Here is a 19,026-nt window from a genome sequence, read left to right on the forward strand (position 1 = left end):
TAAAAAGTATGAAACTGGGAAGTACGAACATGAAAAGTAAAGTATGAACATGAAAAGTATGAATATGAAAAGTAAAGTGTGAACATGAAAAGTATGAACATGGAAAGTACGAACATGAAAAGTAAAGTATGAACATTAAAAGTATTAACATGAAAAGTATGAACATGAAAAGTAAAGTATGAACATGAAAAGTGTGAATGTGAAAATTATGAACATGAAAAGTAAAGTATGAACATGAAAAATATGAACATGAAAAGTAAAGTACGAACATGAAAAGTATGAACATGAAAACTACGAATATGAAAAGGAAAGTACGAACATGAAAAGTGTGAATATGAAAAAGACCAACATGAAAAGTATGAATATGAAAACTACAAATATGAAAAGGAAAGTACGAACATGAAAAGTAAGAATATGAAAAGTAAAGTACGAACATGAAAAGTACGAATATGAAAAGTAAAGTATGAACATGAAAAGTATGAACATGAAAAGTATGAACATGAAAAGTAAAGTATGAACATGAAAAGTACGAACATGAAAAGTAAAGTACGAACATGAAAAGTACGAACATGAAAAGTATGAACATGAAAAGTACATATATGAAAAGTAAAGTACGAACATGAAAGTACGAATATGAAAAGTAAAGTATGAACATGAAAAGTATGAACATGAAAAGTACGAACATGAAAAGTACGAACATGAAAAGTATGAACATGGAAAGTATGAGCATGACAAGTATGAACATGTACAGCACTCGGTACTTAGTCGGGGCTCCTTTTGCGTGAATCACTACAGCGATGCAGCGTGGCATGGAGTCCATCAGTCTGTTGTTCTGCTCAGGTTTTATAAGTGGCCTTCAGCTCTTCTGCATTGTTGGGTCTGGCGTATCACATTTTCCTCTTCACAGTAGCCCACAGATTTTCTACGGGATTAGGGTCAGGCCAGTTTGCTGGCCAGTTAAGAAAAGGGACACCATGGTCCTGGTAGTTTTGGCGCTGTGTGCAGGTGCCAAGTCCTGTTGGAAAATAAAATCTGCATCTCCATGGTCAGCGACTCAGTCCTAGGCATGTGGTGGGTGGGGCCTTCTGGGGTTGGTGGTGCTTCATTGGCTGTGGTCGCTGTGCGTCCTGGTCATGGGGGACGGCTGCTAGCAGCTCACTTTCTGGAGAGAAGTTTGCTTCCCTCTGGTCTTACACCCCCGGACTCCTCTCCTTCCTCTCCTTCCTCACACACATGTAGTGTTGGGAGGTGTGCATATCATGTAGGGTGGAGCAGAGGGGTGGGGCCATCTAAGTGGCCTCCTTGGCTGCACCCTGTGGCGACTTGCCTCTCAGTTTTAAGTACACTTAGTCATCAAAACACAAGGAAAAAATCTTTAAAACAAAAGAATAATAAATTATAATAAAAAGAAAAAATCAAAAGGGCTGCAGTGATTTGTGCTGCTCCTGGTATCATTAAAAGAATTAACCTGTTTCATAGGTCAGTGTAATTTCAGAAGCTTATCCACAGAATTGGACAATTTTATTGTTACTATTTATGACGTAGGATTACATAATGGGACACAAGCAGCTAACGTGACATTTTGCAACCCCAGTCTTACCCTCATACAGCCAGTCTGCAATGCCGTTGAAGATGACTCCCTCCTGCCCAGAGGATGTAAGCCGCCATGAGCTGCTTCGAACATTTGATTGGTAGTAGATGTTATTTTCAAATACGTACATCTGTAAAATAGAAAAAAATAGCATCTTTTATCTGCAAACGTACACAGCTTAGATTGGGATTTGTCTTGTTAGGGGGCTTATGCATATTAATTACAATTTACAAACTACAGTGACAATACTAAAAAAGAGGATAAGTTATTGATTATGAAAGTAGGTTATTTTACTGGCTGAACTTTACCTATAATATTGGTATGGAGTGCAACATTTACTAATAAAAGAGCCATTTTTTACTCCCATCCCACAAAATAAACATAGTTTAGAGCAGTGGTTCTCACACTTTTTCTACTGTGCCCTCCTTTGAAGGAATAAACATTCCAGGGCTCCCCCATGCCCTTATATACACAGAGCGAGGGTACCAGGTATACACCCACACACACACACACACACACACACACACACACACACACACACACACACAAAACATATATATATATATATATATATATATACAGGGACTTTGATTTTAAAAATGTGGTTCTTTAAAAATAACAAACATCCTATGGTGGCTCTTCATTAAAATATATGTTAAGTTTCCTTTTTGAAAAGTCTGGTAACATTTGCGTCTCTAAAGTAGTTTTATTTAGCTGACTGAGGGAAAAATGTCTCTTTGGATTGGAAAGGCTGCAGACCCCTGCACTAAACACATAAACAGATTTAGCAGCAGTTTTCTCTTTAAACACCAACAGTTAAAATATTTCTTCATATATAAAACCACATATTTATGAGAAAGAAGGATGAAATGTTCAGGATTTACTAACTAAAAGGTAAAAAGTCAGCAGGATGAATTTAAAGCTGTGAAGCTGCTTCCTTCTAAACACAGAAGGAACAATATGTGATGAATATCAGCATCAGGTGAACAGACAGAAAGCAGGATGAGAATCTCACAGCTTCTAGATGGTGAGGAGAGAGAAATATTCACAATATGCACAATAACTTCCATCCATGCACCTTCACTGCTTCATTATCCACATTTCTGGATATAAATTCTCTAAACTTTCATTCTTAGTTTGACTGTTTAGCTTCACCTCTGCACCTGCAGCCTCCGCTACCGGGAGTTAAGGGTTAACATCTGGTTTCCGGGTGTAGCGTCAGGTCTGTAGATGTAACTATAAACATGTGTGGTATCCACAGATAGTCCAGAATCTCAGCTACCAGCTCAGTAAAACCATTTCTATCACCAACACACAGAGTTAAGACAACAATAGTTGAAAGACCAGGTACACAAAGTCTGAAAAACATGTAAACACAGATGATGTTTCCCCATGAACACAAACAAACGGCTCCTCTACTGAAAGCTCACATCTCACAGATTCCACAGCTGGAAGTTTCATCTCGCTACGACCAAGATTCACTGAATCAGAGGCGGAAGAAGACCCGATTTATGCTGCACGTTTGTAAAAGTCAGAAAACATGTCTCACCTTTGCTGTCTTGCATAAATTAAAGCCGCATTTATTTAAAAAAAAAAAAAAATTAAGTTTCTAATCGTCTTTTGGGAGCAGTTTCTCATCCAAAAATCACGATGTTCTGCCATCTGCATGAGTTTAGACAATGAGAATCATCGGTTCTTCTTCTTCTTTCTTAAGTTCCAGAAAGAAAACGTCTCTGCATGTTAATAAAGCTGCTCTCTCCTGATTACATCATCACCGCTTCAGCAGGGAAGGGAGACATGGACGCCATGTTTCTGTCATCAAAGCCAGCGGGCAGAAAAAAAACGAAAACAAACAAAAAAAAAACTTAATGCACGTTTAAAAACATTAATGCTGTCAATTAATCTTTGCATTAATGCACAATTGACGTGTTAACGTGCCCAGTACTAATATATATATATATATATATATATATATATATATATGTATGTATGTATGTATGTATGTATATGTGTTGTTAAACCAACAGCAAGATATCTGCTTTCTTTAGTCCCGGGTACCTGTTTCTCCATCTCTCTCTCTTTTTTCTCCTTTCGATGCATTCAGTAAACCCTGACCTCTGGTCTGCAGTTCTTCTTCTTCATATTTTTTAGCAGTTGGCAAAAGCAAATTGGTGCATTACTGCCACAAAGTGGTCTGAGGTAGGGACCAGAATTTTCCCAATCCCATGCGCCCCCCTGTCATGTTGCCGCACCCCCATAGGGTGGCCCGTGCCCCAGTTTGAGAACCACTGGTTTAGAGCCACAAAACCAAAATAACTCACAATAAGCAAAATTGTTAACATTTTATTGCCTTTTATGTGTCGTGAATGAAGAAAATGACAAACCTGTATCATCACCAACTGATAGCAGTGATTAAGGCTGCTGGAGCTGAATCACTTTGCTGGGTCAAGATGTTGGTTGTCATTTTAATGGTCCTGCTCTTAACAGTTTTTGTGGAGAAAGAAATGTCTCTAATCTCAGTCAAGTCCTATAAAGTTTTATCAATGATCAGAAAAAAAATCAGAAAAGCACCAGATGTTGATGCCTGTTAGAAAATCAATAAATGCTGAAAGAAACGATGATAACCTGTGATTTGGTTCAAAGTTTTTCCAGTAATAACTGAAGTAGTTGTGCAGCAGGGATTAAAGCCATACGATACAGAATCCCCTTAATTAAACAGCTGATGAAAAAATATGTTTGGCTGTTTGCTTTTACAAAATGTACTTTACTTTTTACATTAGATGACCACTTTCATTGTAATAATCAGTTCATTGTTTTCTAAAATCTAGACCTTTTCATTAAATTTTTATTTTATTTTTAAGATGTACATGTAACACTCTTTTCCAGTTTGTGCGCCTGCATGGATCCCCATCCTTTTCTTTTTAAACCTGCTCCTACTATAAGCAGATAAAGACAAATCTGGTCAGATCAGAAGTTTAGTTTCAGAACATGCTAACATGAAAACACATTATGCACGTCCATCCATACATCCATCCATCCATCTATCCATCCATCCATCCATCCATCCATCCATCCATCATTCATCCATCCATCCATCCATCCATCCATCCATCCATCATTCATCCATCCATCCATACATCCATCATTCATCCATCCATCCATCATCCATCCATCCATCCATCCATCCATCCATCCATCCATCCATCCATCCATCCATCATTCATCCATCCATCCATCATCCATCCATTCATCATCCATCCATCCATCATCCATCCATCCATCCATCCATCCATCCATCCATCCATCCATCATCCATCCATCCATCCATCCATCCATCCATCATCCACCCATCCATCCATCCATCCATCCATCCATCCATCATTCATCCATCCATCCATCCATCCATCAATCCATCCATCATCCATCCATTCATCATCCATCCATCCATCCATCCATCATCCATCCATCCATCCATCATCCATCCATCCATCCATCCATCCATCCATCCATCCATCCATCCATCCATCCATCATCCATCCATCCATCCATCCATCATTCATCCATCCATCCATCCATCATCCATCCATCATTCATCCATCCATCCATCCATCCATCATTCATCCATCCATCCATCCATCCATCATTCATCATCCATCCATCCATCCATCCATCATTCATCATCCATCCATCCATCCATCCATCATTCATCCATCCATCCATCCATCCTTCCATCATCCATCCATCCATCCATCATCCTTCCATCCATCCATCCATCCATCCATCCATCATCCATCCATCCATCCATCCATCCATCCATCCATCCATCATCCATCCATCCATCCATCCATCATCCATCCATCCATCCATCCATCCATCCATCATTCATCCATCCATCCATCCATCCATCCATCCATCCATCATCCATCCATCCATCCATCATTCATCCATCCATCCATCATCCATCCATCCATCCATCCATCCATCCATCCATCCATCATCCATCCATCCATCCATCATTCATCCATCCATCCATCCATCCATCATCCATCCATCCATCATCCTTCCATCCATCTATCCATCCATCCATCATCCATCCATCCATTCGTCCATCCATCAATCCATCCATCCATCAATCCATCATCCATCCATCCATCCATCCATCATTCATCCATCCATCCATCATTCATCCATCCATCCATCCATCATTCATCCTCCATCCATCCATCCATCCATCCATCCATCCATCCATCCATCCATCAATCCATCCATCCATCCATCCATCCATCATTTATCCATCCATTCATCCATCCATCCATCATCATCCATCCATCCATCCATCCATCCATCCATCCATCCATCCTCTATCCATCCTGCCATCCATCCATCATTAATCCATCCATCCATCCATCTATCCATCCATCTATCATCCATCCATCCATCAGTTTTCTTACCGCTTATATTAGGGAAGCCCAAACTCCTCCACTTGGGGCAGGACCCCGTTTCCGACCCAGAGAGTGGACTCCACGCTTTTCCAGCTGAGGACCATGGTCTTGGATTTGAAGGTGCTGATTCTCATCCCAGCTGCTTCACACTTGGCTGTGTGAAGCAGCTTGGCTGTGCCTAGAAATTCTGTCCATAAAAGTTATGAACAGAATCGGTGACAAAGGGCAGCTTTGGCGGAGTCCAACCTTCACCGGATACAATTTACTGCTGGTGATGTGGACCAAGCTCCGACACCGGTCGTACAGGGACTGGACAGCTCATACAAAGGGGTCCGGCACTCCATCTACCGGGGTACAACCCAATGTACAGGTGCCAAGTCGGGGGGAAATGAATGTGACCCCGCCTGCTTGGCGCCTTTCAGCAGGAGCAAATCCAGAATGGAAGTGGGTCCAGCCCTTCTCAAGGACAGTGGTTCCAGAGTCCAAGGTGTGCATCGAGGTGAGTCCAACTACTGTATATCTAGCTGGAACCATTCAACCTTGTGCACCAGCTCAGGATTCTTCCCCAACAGAGAGGTCATGTTCCACATCCCTAGAGCTAGCTTCTGCAGCCAAGGATCAGACCACCAGGGTTCCTGCCTTCAGCCAGTCCCCGGCTCATTGTGAACCTGACCCCCATGGCCCTTTTCATTGGCATTGGGCCCACACTGGGTTTATGTTATGTTTATGTTCATAGCAACTGCAGAACAAGACCATTACGAATGAACAGGTTGCCACTGAATTTCAGTGGAGTTCCTGTCAACATACGACAGCCTTTCAAGTAATGCAACTTTTCTTGCATGATATGAAACAGATGGATGAAAAGAAGGAAAAATTGCATCTGTCAGCATGTATATGATGTCAGTTTTAGGTAGCTTAACAAAAAACAATACATTCCTCTGAAAATGCTCAGGTACAAGTACAGACCTGAAATGAGTAAAGCCCCCTGAGAAAGCCTGGAGAACTAATCTTTTAAACTATGGCTTTACATTGTCTACCAAGATGTTTTTGCAATATAAATATAAAAACAGGAAAATGGCAGTATTTCAAGATTTTTGCATAGTACAAAAAGCTTCTGTGTTAATTTCTTTAACATTAGCAGCCAAATACAGAGCTGCTGGGCTTAGAGAACTCCTCAGAGTAAATATAAATACTGAGGAAATGCGATGTTATTGAATACTTCATCTCTTTCACTGTCTGCCTGAGATAAAATAACGATGTGATTATTCAGCCCATATTGCCCTCCGTGGTGGAAGCAACACTCATGCATAGAGTGCTGCTTGATTGGAACGAAATGTTTCTTCTGTCTCAAGTCAGAAAGACTCTGATGACTGTTTACATTGAAGGAGAGTCCATCAGTGCAAGGAATTATGAACAATGAGTGAATTATGTTGGCTTGTAAATTTGACATTTTGAGGATGTAGCTGTATAAATCCCAGGCTGGATTTTATTGTGATTATGTCCTAAATACTTGGCTTCTTTTATGAGACAGCCATGTTTACAAGGCATGAAGAGCTATTAATATCCTGTAAGTATCTGCCTTTTACGAGATTTAAACTAGTTTGGGCCTCACTTTATTCAAAGTATAGTTTGTTTGGGTTGTTACTTTAGTAGAGAATGAATTATGTCCTTTCAGGAAAGGTTTTTGCACAGCAATAATTGTGTTTGTGAATTAGGGGCAATGACTAAAACAAGTGGAAAACTTTGCATTGGGACATTTCTGTGCATTTACCAAGGTTAGAATATGGTGAGAGGATGCTCCAAAATATAGCATTAGTTTGAATAGAACAAATCTAGAGGATATAACTTTTTAATGTGGCTTTTAGTACTACTAATCTTAAAGAAGTTATATGAACCTTGGAGGCAAAATGTTAAAATGAATGTACTTAAGTTGAATCAGTGTAATTAAGATGAGTATAAGAAGAATGGTAACGGTGTAACAATGCAGACAGCTTGTGTTACTAGCAAATTACAGACAATTCACTTTATGATACCTTTCACTTTTACTTTGGCAGGTTAGAAGGCAAGGCAAGTTTATTTGTAGCATGATTCAACGACAGGGGGATTCAAAGTGCTTTACAGAAAATAAGAAGCATTATTTAACAAAAAGAAAAAGGAAAAATAAAGAACATTGGATAAATTTAGTATTAAAAAGTCATCAAGTTTAAAGAGTTCAGCTTAACAGAACCAGATCCAGATTTGGACTCTAAATAAAAACTAGTCCATGCAGCAGAGAACAGGTGAGTCTTTAACCTGGATCTAAATAAACTGAGTGTTTCAGCTGATCTGAGGCTTTCTGGGAGTTTGTTCCAGACATGTGGAGCATAGAAGCTGAATGCAGCTTCTCCATGTCTGGTTCTGATTCTGGGAACTGATAAGAAACTGGATCCAGATGACCTGAGGGTTCTGGTAGGTTCATACTGGGTCAAGAGGTCTCTGATGTATGTTGGTCCTAAACCATTCAGAGCTCTCTAGACCAGCAGCAGAACTTTAAAGTCTATCCTCTGACAGACCGGCAACCAGTGTAAAGACCTCAGAGCTGGACTGATGTGGTCCACTTTCTTGGTCTTAGTGAGGAATGGAGCAGCCGAGTTTGAATCAGTTGCAAGTAGTTTTTGAAAGTACTATTTTACTTTTATTTTTTACATATTTAGTTGATCAATAATTCAAATGACAAAAAAGTTTTGATTGATTTCTTTCTAAAATGATTCATGATTTCAGAGATAAAAAAAAAAAATCCCAAATAAACTGGTGTTTATGATGTGTATCCATCATTCAAGATAAAATGTCTCAGATGATCTCTTACTTGGTTTTCTTTAATTTTCTTGTTTTGTATGACACCTTGACAATTTCCAGCTCCTATAGGGAGGAAACCAGTTCTCAGCTAACATGAAAACATGTCCAGGAGCCTCATGTCTAAATCTGAGCATAACAAAACCGACTTCAGGAAGTGTCCGCAGGGAAAACAGGAAATACAGCACAAACAAACTTCCAGATTTAAAAAAGCGTGCACACGCACGTGCCACACCTGTTTCTATTTATAAATCAGAATCAAGTTGGTGCACGTGAGGGAGCGCCTTGCTCCGCCCACATGGTGGCTATAAAAGGTCAGGTGGACGCCTGTAATACATATTCATCACATCACTTCCATGATGGCTCAGGAGGGAAAAGACAAAAGAAGAGGAATTCTCCAGAATGTGAGACTGAGATCCTGATGGATCACGTTGGAAAACTAGAACAAGTTTTATCTGGTGGGGACGGCGTGGTCATCACCAGGTCAGAAAGGCGGAGGAGGGCAGCAGGTGGAGAAGCTGTCAACACCGTGTCAGAGGGAAGACACACCAGAAAAGAGGATGGAGCAGCTGGATAGCTCAGTCGGTAGAACATCCGTCTGCCATGCAGGAGGTTGAAGTTCGATTCCCAGACAGGTGAAAAGCCTCTGCTAAATTAAAGTAATGATACCGGTGATTTGTTTTAATTTATAAAATAAGTATTTACAGATAAATCTGAGATTGATAGCAGTTTCTTTAGTGTTAAATAATATTTCTTTATAATTGCTGGATGCTCCAGCTGTAGAAGTGTTGGCCCTGGTCCATGTATTCTCCAGTTACTGGTCATCTTCGTGTTCTCCATTTAGTGGTCTTTTACGTGTTCTCCAGTTACTGGTCGTTTACATGTTCTCCAGTTCCTGGCTGTCTCCCTGTTCTCCAATTACTGGTCGTCTCCGTGTTCTCCAGATACTGGTCATTTACGTGTTCTCCGGTTACTGGTCGTCTCCGTGTTCTCCGGTAACTGTTTATCCACGTGTTCTTCAGGTGCTGGTCATTTACGTGTTCTCCAGTTACTGGCCACCTCGGTGTTATCCATTTACTGGTCATTCACATGTTCTCCAGTTCCTGGCCGTCCCCCTGTTCTCCAGTTGCTGGTCATCTCTATGTTCTCCAGTTACTGGCCGTCCCCCTGTTCTCCAGTTACTGGTCGTTTACGTGTTCTCCAGTTACTGGTCATCCACATCTTCTCCGGTTGCTGGTCGTTTACATGTTTTAACAGTTACTGGTCATCTTTGTGTTCTCCATTTACTGGTCATTTACATGTACTCCAGTTACTGGTCGTTCACATGTTCTCCAGTTCCTGGCCGTCCCCCTGTTCTCCAGTTTCTGGCCGTCCCCCTGTTCTCCAGTTACTGGTCATCTCCATGTTCTTCAGTTCCTGGCCGTCCCCCTGTTCTCCAGTTACTGGTCGTCTCCGTGCTCTCCAGTTACTGGTCGTTTACGTGTTCTCCAGTTACTGGTCATCCACATCTTCTCCGGTTGCTGATCGTTTACATGTTTTAACAGTTACTGGTCGTCTCTGTGTTCTCCGGTTACTGGTCGTCCACATGTTCTATAATTACTGGTCATTTACTTGTTATCTAGGTACTGCTCGTCTCCCTGTTCTCCAGTTACTGGTCATCTTTGTGTTCTCCAGGTGCTGGTCATTTATGTGTTCTCCAGTTACTGGCCACCTCGGTGTTATCCATTTACTGGTCATTCACATGTTCTCCAGTTCCTGGCCGTCCCCCTGTTCTCCAGTTGCTGGTCATCTCTATGTTCTCCAGTTACTGGCCGTCCCCCTGTTCTCCAGTTACTGGTCGTTTACGTGTTCTCCAGTTACTGGTCATCCACATCTTCTCCGGTTGCTGGTCGTTTACATGTTTTAACAGTTACTGGTCATCTTTGTGTTCTCCATTTACTGGTCATTTACATGTACTCCAGTTACTGGTCGTTCACATGTTCTCCAGTTCCTGGCCGTCCCCCTGTTCTCCAGTTGCTGGTCATCTCCATGTTCTCCAGTTCCTGGCCGTCCCCCTGTTCTCCAGTTGCTGGTCATCTCCATGTTCTCCAGTTCCTGGCCGTCCCCCTGTTCTCCAGTTACTGGTCGTCTCCGTGCTCTCCAGTTACTGGTCGTTTACGTGTTCTCCAGTTACTGGTCATCCACATCTTCTCCGGTTGCTGGTCGTTTACATGTTTTAACAGTTACTGGTCGTCTCTGTGTTCTCCGGTTACTGGTCGTCCACATGTTCTATAATTACTGGTCATTTACTTGTTATCTAGGTACTGCTCGTCTCCCTGTTCTCCAGTTACTGGTCATCTTTGTGTTCTCCATTTACTGGTCATTTACATGTACTCCAGTTACTGGTCGTTCACATGTTCTATAATTACTGGTCGTCCATGATTTCTCCAGTTACTGGTTGTGTCCGTGTTCTCCAGTTACTGGTTGTCCCCGTGTTCCCCACCACAATTATTCAAGGAGCTTATTTCCACTGTAGGACCATAGGTTCTTGGTGTTAACAGCAGCTTTTTGTAACCCACATAATGTAGTTTTTAGCTTCTGGCGTTGCTTTTACTTTTGCGGGCTGAGTTCTTTTTAGAAGCAGATGCTCTGCATCACTTCCTTCTGCTCCTCAGCTAGTTGCTTCCCGGTTGCTGCTCCTGCTGTGGCTCGGATTTAACTCGGAACCCCATTGATGACAGGCGGTGGTGACTCGTACTGTGTCCCGTCGTAACTTGCAACTCCCCGGTGATTCATATTAGAAGTTAGATTCAGTGCATCTTGCTAGTTGTGGCGACGTAGAACCTCATTGGAAGCTGTTGCTACCTTGTGGCTAAAGCAAACATATAAACATCACAGACAGTTTTGTGTGTTATTTATTTGACGGATTTGTTTTGGGCCTTGTTTAGGTTAGGTTTTTTTGTGGATTTGAAATTCCCCACGACATTGGATGGCGAGCTACCCAACAGCCCACACTTCACTGTAGTAGGACTCACAACCCATTTTGGTTTGTGGTTTGAATTTTGGATTCCTGGATTATCTTTTTCCCTCACGTGGACTGTGGAGAAAAAAACCCTCAACCTCAAAACATGTTGAGGAAACAGGATTCTCTGAACCATTTTTTGTTTTGTTTGTTGTGTTTGTCTTTACTATATACCTGATTATTTATAGCAAATATTAACATAAATAATGATTATATATATATATATATATATATATATATCCATCCATCCATCCATCCATTCTCTTCCGCTTATCCGGAATCGGGTTGCGGGGGCAGCTGCCTAAGCAGGGAAACCCAGACTTCCCTCTCCCCGGCCACATTCACCAGCTTATCCGAAGGGATCCCGAGGCGTTCCCAGGCCAGCCGAGAGATGTAGTCTGTCCAGCGTGTCCTGGGTCTGCCCCGGGGCCTCCTTCCGGTGGGACGTGCCCGGAACACTTCACCAGGGAGGCGTCCAGGAGGCATCCTAACCAGATGCCCGAGCCACCTCATCTGGCTCCTCTCGATGTGGAGGAGAAGCGGCTCTACTCTGAGCCCCTCCCGGATCACCGAGCTTCTCACCCTATCTCTAAGGGAGAGCCCGGCCACCCTGCGGAGGAAACTCATTTCGGCCGCTTGTATTCGAGATCTTGTTCTTTCGGTCATTACCCACAGCTCATGACCATAGGTGAGGGTAGGAACGTAGATCGACCGGTAAATCGAGAGCTTTGCCTTTCAGCTCAGCTCTCTCTTCACCACGACAGACCGATGCAGAGCCCGCATCACTGCGGACGCCGCACCGATCCGCCTGTCGATCTCTCGCTCCATCCTTCCCTCACTCGTGAACAAGACCCCGAGATATATATATATATATAAAACACTGGTTGTGTGTATGTTTTGTTCTATATATATATATAAACATACGCATTTTTTGGATCTACTTCATGTCTTTATTCACATGCCTTGGCTCTGTGGTTGGATTTACTTCTGGTTGCCCCATACTTGACATCTCTCAACTTTGGCAGAAGTCAGATCCTTAGCCCTACTAAAGTGTTACATTTTCCTCGCATCTGGTTTCTGAAGATAAGGATGCTATAGTCCAACCACTGCTCAAAATACCCAGCCTGGATCCCACCATTCTGTGTCATTTCCCACCAATTTCCTTTCATTTCAAAAATCTTAGAGAGGATTTTGTTATACATAGGTAAGAGTTTTTAGAGGTAAATAATTTTTTTGAGGACTTTCAGTCTGGTTTTAAGTGTCTTCGTAGCACAGAGTCTGCTCTGACGGTTATTAATGATCCTTTATCAGCTACCGATTCTTGTGACCATGTGATCTTGGTTTTATGAATTTAACGGCAGCCTTCGACACGGTGGATCACAGCATTTTAATGACATGTCTGGAGCATCGTGTTAGCATTCATGGTTTGGCCTGGAATGGTTCTGGTACCTACCTGTCTGGGAGGACAATCTCTATTAAACTGGACCATTTTCAGTCATCCCCTGTTCCTCTATCATGGGGTCCCCCAGGGGTCCATTCTTGGGCCATTGCTCTTTTCATTATACCTCCTACCCTTCGGGTCAGTTTTTAAGAAGCGTTCCATCTGTATTTTGATGATAGTCAGGTCTATTTCCCCCTTAAACGCGAGGACTCTTACTCACTGGAAAAACTTTTAATCTGTCTCTAAATTTTCTTTATTTTAATGAAAAGAATACAGAAGTTCTGGTTTTTAGTCCTGGTGCTGGTGAGTCCTCCCCTGTGGATTTAGGTCCTCTGGCACAGAATTGTAAACCTGGTGTCACAAATCTGGGTGTAAAAATGGACAGTGATTTCAGTCTAGACAGAAAGATTGGTGCAGTGGTGAAATCTCGCTTTTTCCAGCAAATGGCAAAGGCCAAACACATTCTTTTAAAGCAGGATTTGGAACACTAATTAATGCTTTTGTAACAACATGGCTGCATCATGAATGCCTAGTACTCTTTTGACTGCAACAGGAAAGAGAAAGCACATTTATCCAGTTTCAGCCACTGGTTGCCTGTTCTTTTTAGGGTTCATTTTAAAATCCTCTTATCTGAGGTCACGTGACCCGCAAACATGATGCTCTCCTCCGTTCAATCCCCTATTGTTTGCATAGTCCTGTCTTTAAGATCTACAGCCAGACTTTCATCGATTTAGCAGCCTGCTAAGATGTGGAATGGTAAGAAGACTCGCCGATTAAAAACCCACCAGCCAAGAGAAGACAGAAAGATTCTAGCTCTAGGATATTTGAAGCTAAAGCACTAGCACTAGTTAGCCAGCAAGACCGAATTGAGGAGACGATCACCCGCATGTTCGCCCCCCTCCCCAAAGTGATTGAGACTAATCCTTCGATCGTTAAGCTACAGAAAGATGCTCTTGTGGTGGATGTGCGTGGTCTAACTTCCAAGCAAGGCCGGCTTTACGCAGGGGCAAGAGGGGGCAGTGCCCCCTCAAACAAACATTCTGCCCCCTCAATCAAATGCGCCGAAATGGGCAAATCTCTCCAAACGCTCTCTCCCCTCTGTACTGAACTCTGTGTGTCGGAGCTTCACAGGATCCATTGTACTGTCTTCAACAAGTCCTTCCCACCACCACAGAAAACAACCAATCAGTGTTTAGTATGCAAATGAGTTGACATACAGCCTGATCTTGCGGTGTCATATTTCTCCCCCTCGTAGAGAGAGCGGCTGCTGAGCTCCAGCGGTAAAACTTATAGAGTAAAGCTCTGTTAAATGTGTTGTAGCGATACTGAATAAATACTTATAATAACAGACGTATTTATTGCATCTATTCTGTCAACTGGGGTTTGTTTCTGTTCTATTTAAACGTGTCTACGCCTGTTAGTAGGAGCAGTGATCAATCACGCACGGGCCATAGATGTGACTGCCTCCTCGGTACAATACAGACTGAGGGAAAACGAGCTGCGCATATGAGACCCCTCAAGCTCCGCCCAGCCTTTAGTTCAGCATGCTAGTTTGAAGAAAAAAATAACAGAAAGTTTCACTCTACATTCCCGCTGCTTTCAGCAGTTCAGCTCAGAGCTTCATGTATGCCTCAGCTTAAACAGACGACAATGTGCATTTCCGATCTTGGAGAGTTGTAGTTAGAAAAAAAAAAAACTCCGGCCACAAAACCCACTTTGGAAAGTTTCATTCAGTCCTCCTGCATGATGCATCCATTTTTTAGAGCTTTTAAAAAAGGTAGTGCTGATTCTTTAATCATTATGGTCTATATACAGACAGAAACAAACACACAGATAGTTGAGTTTATTGTTATTAGTTTCAAATTTATTCAAAATGCTTAGACATCTAATGGCTGTCCAATAGGGCAATTGTTATTTTGTTGGTTGTTAAAGCTTTGATAATGGATCATTCTTTTCTTTTTTCTTACTTCATTTTGTTATTGATATTTTCTGTTCCCCCCCTGAGGGATTGCCACCTTATTGTGGTCAGGGGGTTTGCGTGCCTCAGTGACTCTAAGAGCTATACCAGCAGGAGCTTTGGTTTCAGGTGGGACACCCAAGCTGGACAGGTCTTAGAGTAGAGGCCTGACAAAGTGCAATCCATTTCTTTGAAGTTGGACTCCACTAACAGCACAGTTCCGTTAAAGAAACACTTAAAAAACAACAACAAGAAAATGCTGAAGTATGTACTCATAGTGCCCCCTTCAAATTTATGCCTGCCCCCTCATGTATGCATTCCTAGAACCGGCCCTGCTTCCAAGACCGAACATGTACATAAACCATAAAACAATAAAACTTCTGGTTCTGGATAACACCTCTGGGCTTGCGAAAATGCAGCTTAAGCTTATATTTGGAATACTACAACAGAAGGAACAACGTGAGGATCACAGGTATCTCTAGCAACAGAGAGGCAAACAACGCAGTTGCCTTTCTTCAAGAAATGCTTCCTAGTAGATCCCATCACTTGGTGCCAGGAATATCGAAATAGAACGGGCACATCGGATCTGTAGCTTCAGACCAAAAGCAGCGAGGAGTGGACCCATTCACGATGCCGGCAAAATACTGCATTTATATGACTCGGGACGTTGTGAGACGGTGGAGGGAATACTTCGAAGACCTTCTCAATCCAACCAACACGTCTTCTAATGAGGAAGCAGAGTCTGGGGTAGCTGGTGCTGGCTCTACCATCTCTGGGGCTGAGGTCGTTGAGGTGGTTAAAAACCTCCTCGGAAGGAAGCGGTGATCGATCTGCAGGCGCGGAGCATGAGAGAGAACCTGGTATTTGCAGGGATTTCAGAGCAGACAGAGGAGGACCCCGAGACTACGGTGAAAAACTTCATCCAAATTCACCTGAAGGTCCCGGAGGAAATGGTGAAAAACATCTCTTTTCACAGAGACCATCGGCTTGGCGGGAGGAAACCCGGGTCCAGCAGACCAAGACCTATTGTAGCGAAGTTCGTCAGCTTCAAACAGAAGGAGAAGGTGAAGAACCAGGGCCGCGAACTGAAGGGAACCAACTTTGGAGTAAACAACCAATATCCCAGAGAGATTCTGGACCGACGGAGAGTCCTGTTTCCCATCAGGAGGAAATTTATCGCTGAAGGCACTCGCGCTGTCATAGCAGTGGATAAATTATTTATTAATGGACAGCTGTACCGCGACCCGGACATCACTCCGTGGCTCTACTGACTTGGTATGTGCTTTAATTTTCCTGTTTTCTCACTAGATCATGTTATATCCATAAAACTGCCATAAAAGATAATTTAGTTAACAGTAAATCCACTGCCCGTCTCCACTACACTGCTCTCAGCACAGATGCGTTTTTTAAATTACTTTTTTTCTTTGGCACTGTCGCTCTTTTCACTCTTTACACTTCTTCTCTCCGACCCTTTAACGGTTAACGGTAACACTTGTCATTATATTATATGCACATCAGCACTTTTCATGATTCACAGGAACACACACAGAACAGCACAAGCACACATACATCCCTGTCACAACCAGCTGGCAGATACACATGCACGCAGAGAAGCAGTGGGATGCACGCACACAGGCTTCAGTAATATGCATATAGCCTCATTTCTGTGGTTGGTTCATGAACGAACTCACATTTGTTACTTGGAATGTGCGTGGAGCTGGCACAAGGGAAAAGAGGTTAAACATTTTTAATCGTTTGTAAGAAATGAAAGCAGATATCATATTACTCCAAGAGACTCATTTATCAAACACAACAATAGATCTTCTCTCAACAACCCAGTTTCCACACGTGTATTCAGCTTGTTATAATTCTAGGCAGAGAGGAGCAGCAACTCTTATTAATAGAAGGTTAAATTTTGACATAGATAATACAATCATAGATCCAGAAGGCAGATTTATAATAGTTACATTATCTATTAAAAATGTTAAGTTATGTATCGCAAATATATATGGTCCAAATGTAGATGATCCTCCTTCTTTCACTCCCTCTTCACCTCTATGGTCACTCAGATAACACACTAATTATAGGAGGTGATTTTAACATTATACTGGACAAACAAAGTACCACAGGAGCTCATCAAGTCTGGAAATCCTCAGAAACTGTAAAACGGACCTCTCTTACTTCCCGCTCTCTCTGTCTCTCTCTCACACACACACACACACACACACACACGTAGGGAGCTGGGAGGCGTGGAGCCATGCGGGGTGGAGCGGAGGGGGCCATTCAGTGGTCTCCTTGGATGCACCCCTTGGTGACTCGCCTCTCAGTTTTAATTGCACCGAGACACCAAAACACAAGAAACACAACACACAAACAACACCTGGGGGCCATGGCATGTGGTGCATGTCGAGCGGTGCAGGTGGCCCGGCTCCCGGCTCATTGCGGTCACTGCCCCTCAATTTTAATTGCACACAACACACACTACATAAACAGTCAGGAGGGGGGAGGGAGAGGGTATTGGGGACCTTGTCACGTACCAGGAATGAGGACTCATAAATTATCAGAAACCCAGGGATAGGTAATGGAGGTTTATTTAACAGACTAACGAAGTGCAAGATAATACAGATACTGATGGTGATCAGAGAGTCCAGGTGATGGAACACAGCGGCAGGTGCGTCTGTGTCTTCCGACGGAGCAGCAAAGCCAAGTCCGTGATCTAAAGACGGTTTCCAGAGAGCAATCCAGGGGTCAGTTATACAGGGGATCCAAATATTAACAAAGGCAGAGTTACCAGTCCGGGAACAAGCAGAGGCAAAATGCCAGGTACCGGAATACAGAGTCGGCAACAGGCAGGCAGGCAGGCAGGCAGACTAGGCTGAGTTTTCAGGGAGCGGGCAGAGGCGAATATCCAGGTAACGGAATACAGAGTTGGCAACAGGTAGGCAAGCAGACTAGGCTGAGTTTTCAGGGATTTTTCCTGTGAGTTAGTATCTGGTCGCTGTTATGTCTTTTTGATTTGGTTATTATTTAAAAACTCTTAATGACTAGCAGCTCTGTTTTTTTCTGTGTGTGTGTTTCTGTTTTTGTAAAAGTTGTAGGAAATTTTCTGGTATGTTCATGTACAGGTGTAACAGTTTCTTGTCTGGTGATGGTGTGGATTGAAGGTCGTTGCCTTCTGTCTGTGATCTTTTTGTCTCCTTTCTTCTTTCCCTTTTGCTCTTTTTGCTATTTTCCATCTTTTTCTGTCCCCTCCGGTCAGGTCCAGCAAGATTACATAGATTCCGTGATTCAAAGTAAATAAATAAATAAATGAATCAGATTATCAAGAGGAGCCTTACCCATAGGCCTCCCCTTGGCAGAGCAAATTTGTTCAGCACAATACAGCAACCAGATTGCTATGATGCTGGACAGGACAAGTTGAAAAGAAAAAAAAAAAAAAAAAAAGCTCCTCGGTGGCAAGGCCCCCGGGGTGGATAAGGTCCGCCCAGAGTTCCTTAAGGCTCTGGAAGCTGTAGGGCTGTCTTGGCTGACACACCTCTGCAGCATTTCGTGGACATCTGGGACAGTTTCCGTGGACTGTTAGACTGGGGTGGTGGTCCCCCTCTTCAAAAAGGGGGACCGGAGGGTGTGCTCCAACTACAGGGGGATCACACTCCTCAGCCTCCCCTGTAAGGTCTATTCAGGGGTGCTGGAGAGGAGGGTCCATTGGGCAGTCAAACCTCGGATTGAGGAGGAGCAGTGTAGCAGCTCTACACCCTCTTC

This window comes from Melanotaenia boesemani, chromosome 12, assembly GCF_017639745.1.
Source record: "Melanotaenia boesemani isolate fMelBoe1 chromosome 12, fMelBoe1.pri, whole genome shotgun sequence".
NCBI classification, from domain to species: Eukaryota; Metazoa; Chordata; class Actinopteri; order Atheriniformes; family Melanotaeniidae; genus Melanotaenia; species Melanotaenia boesemani.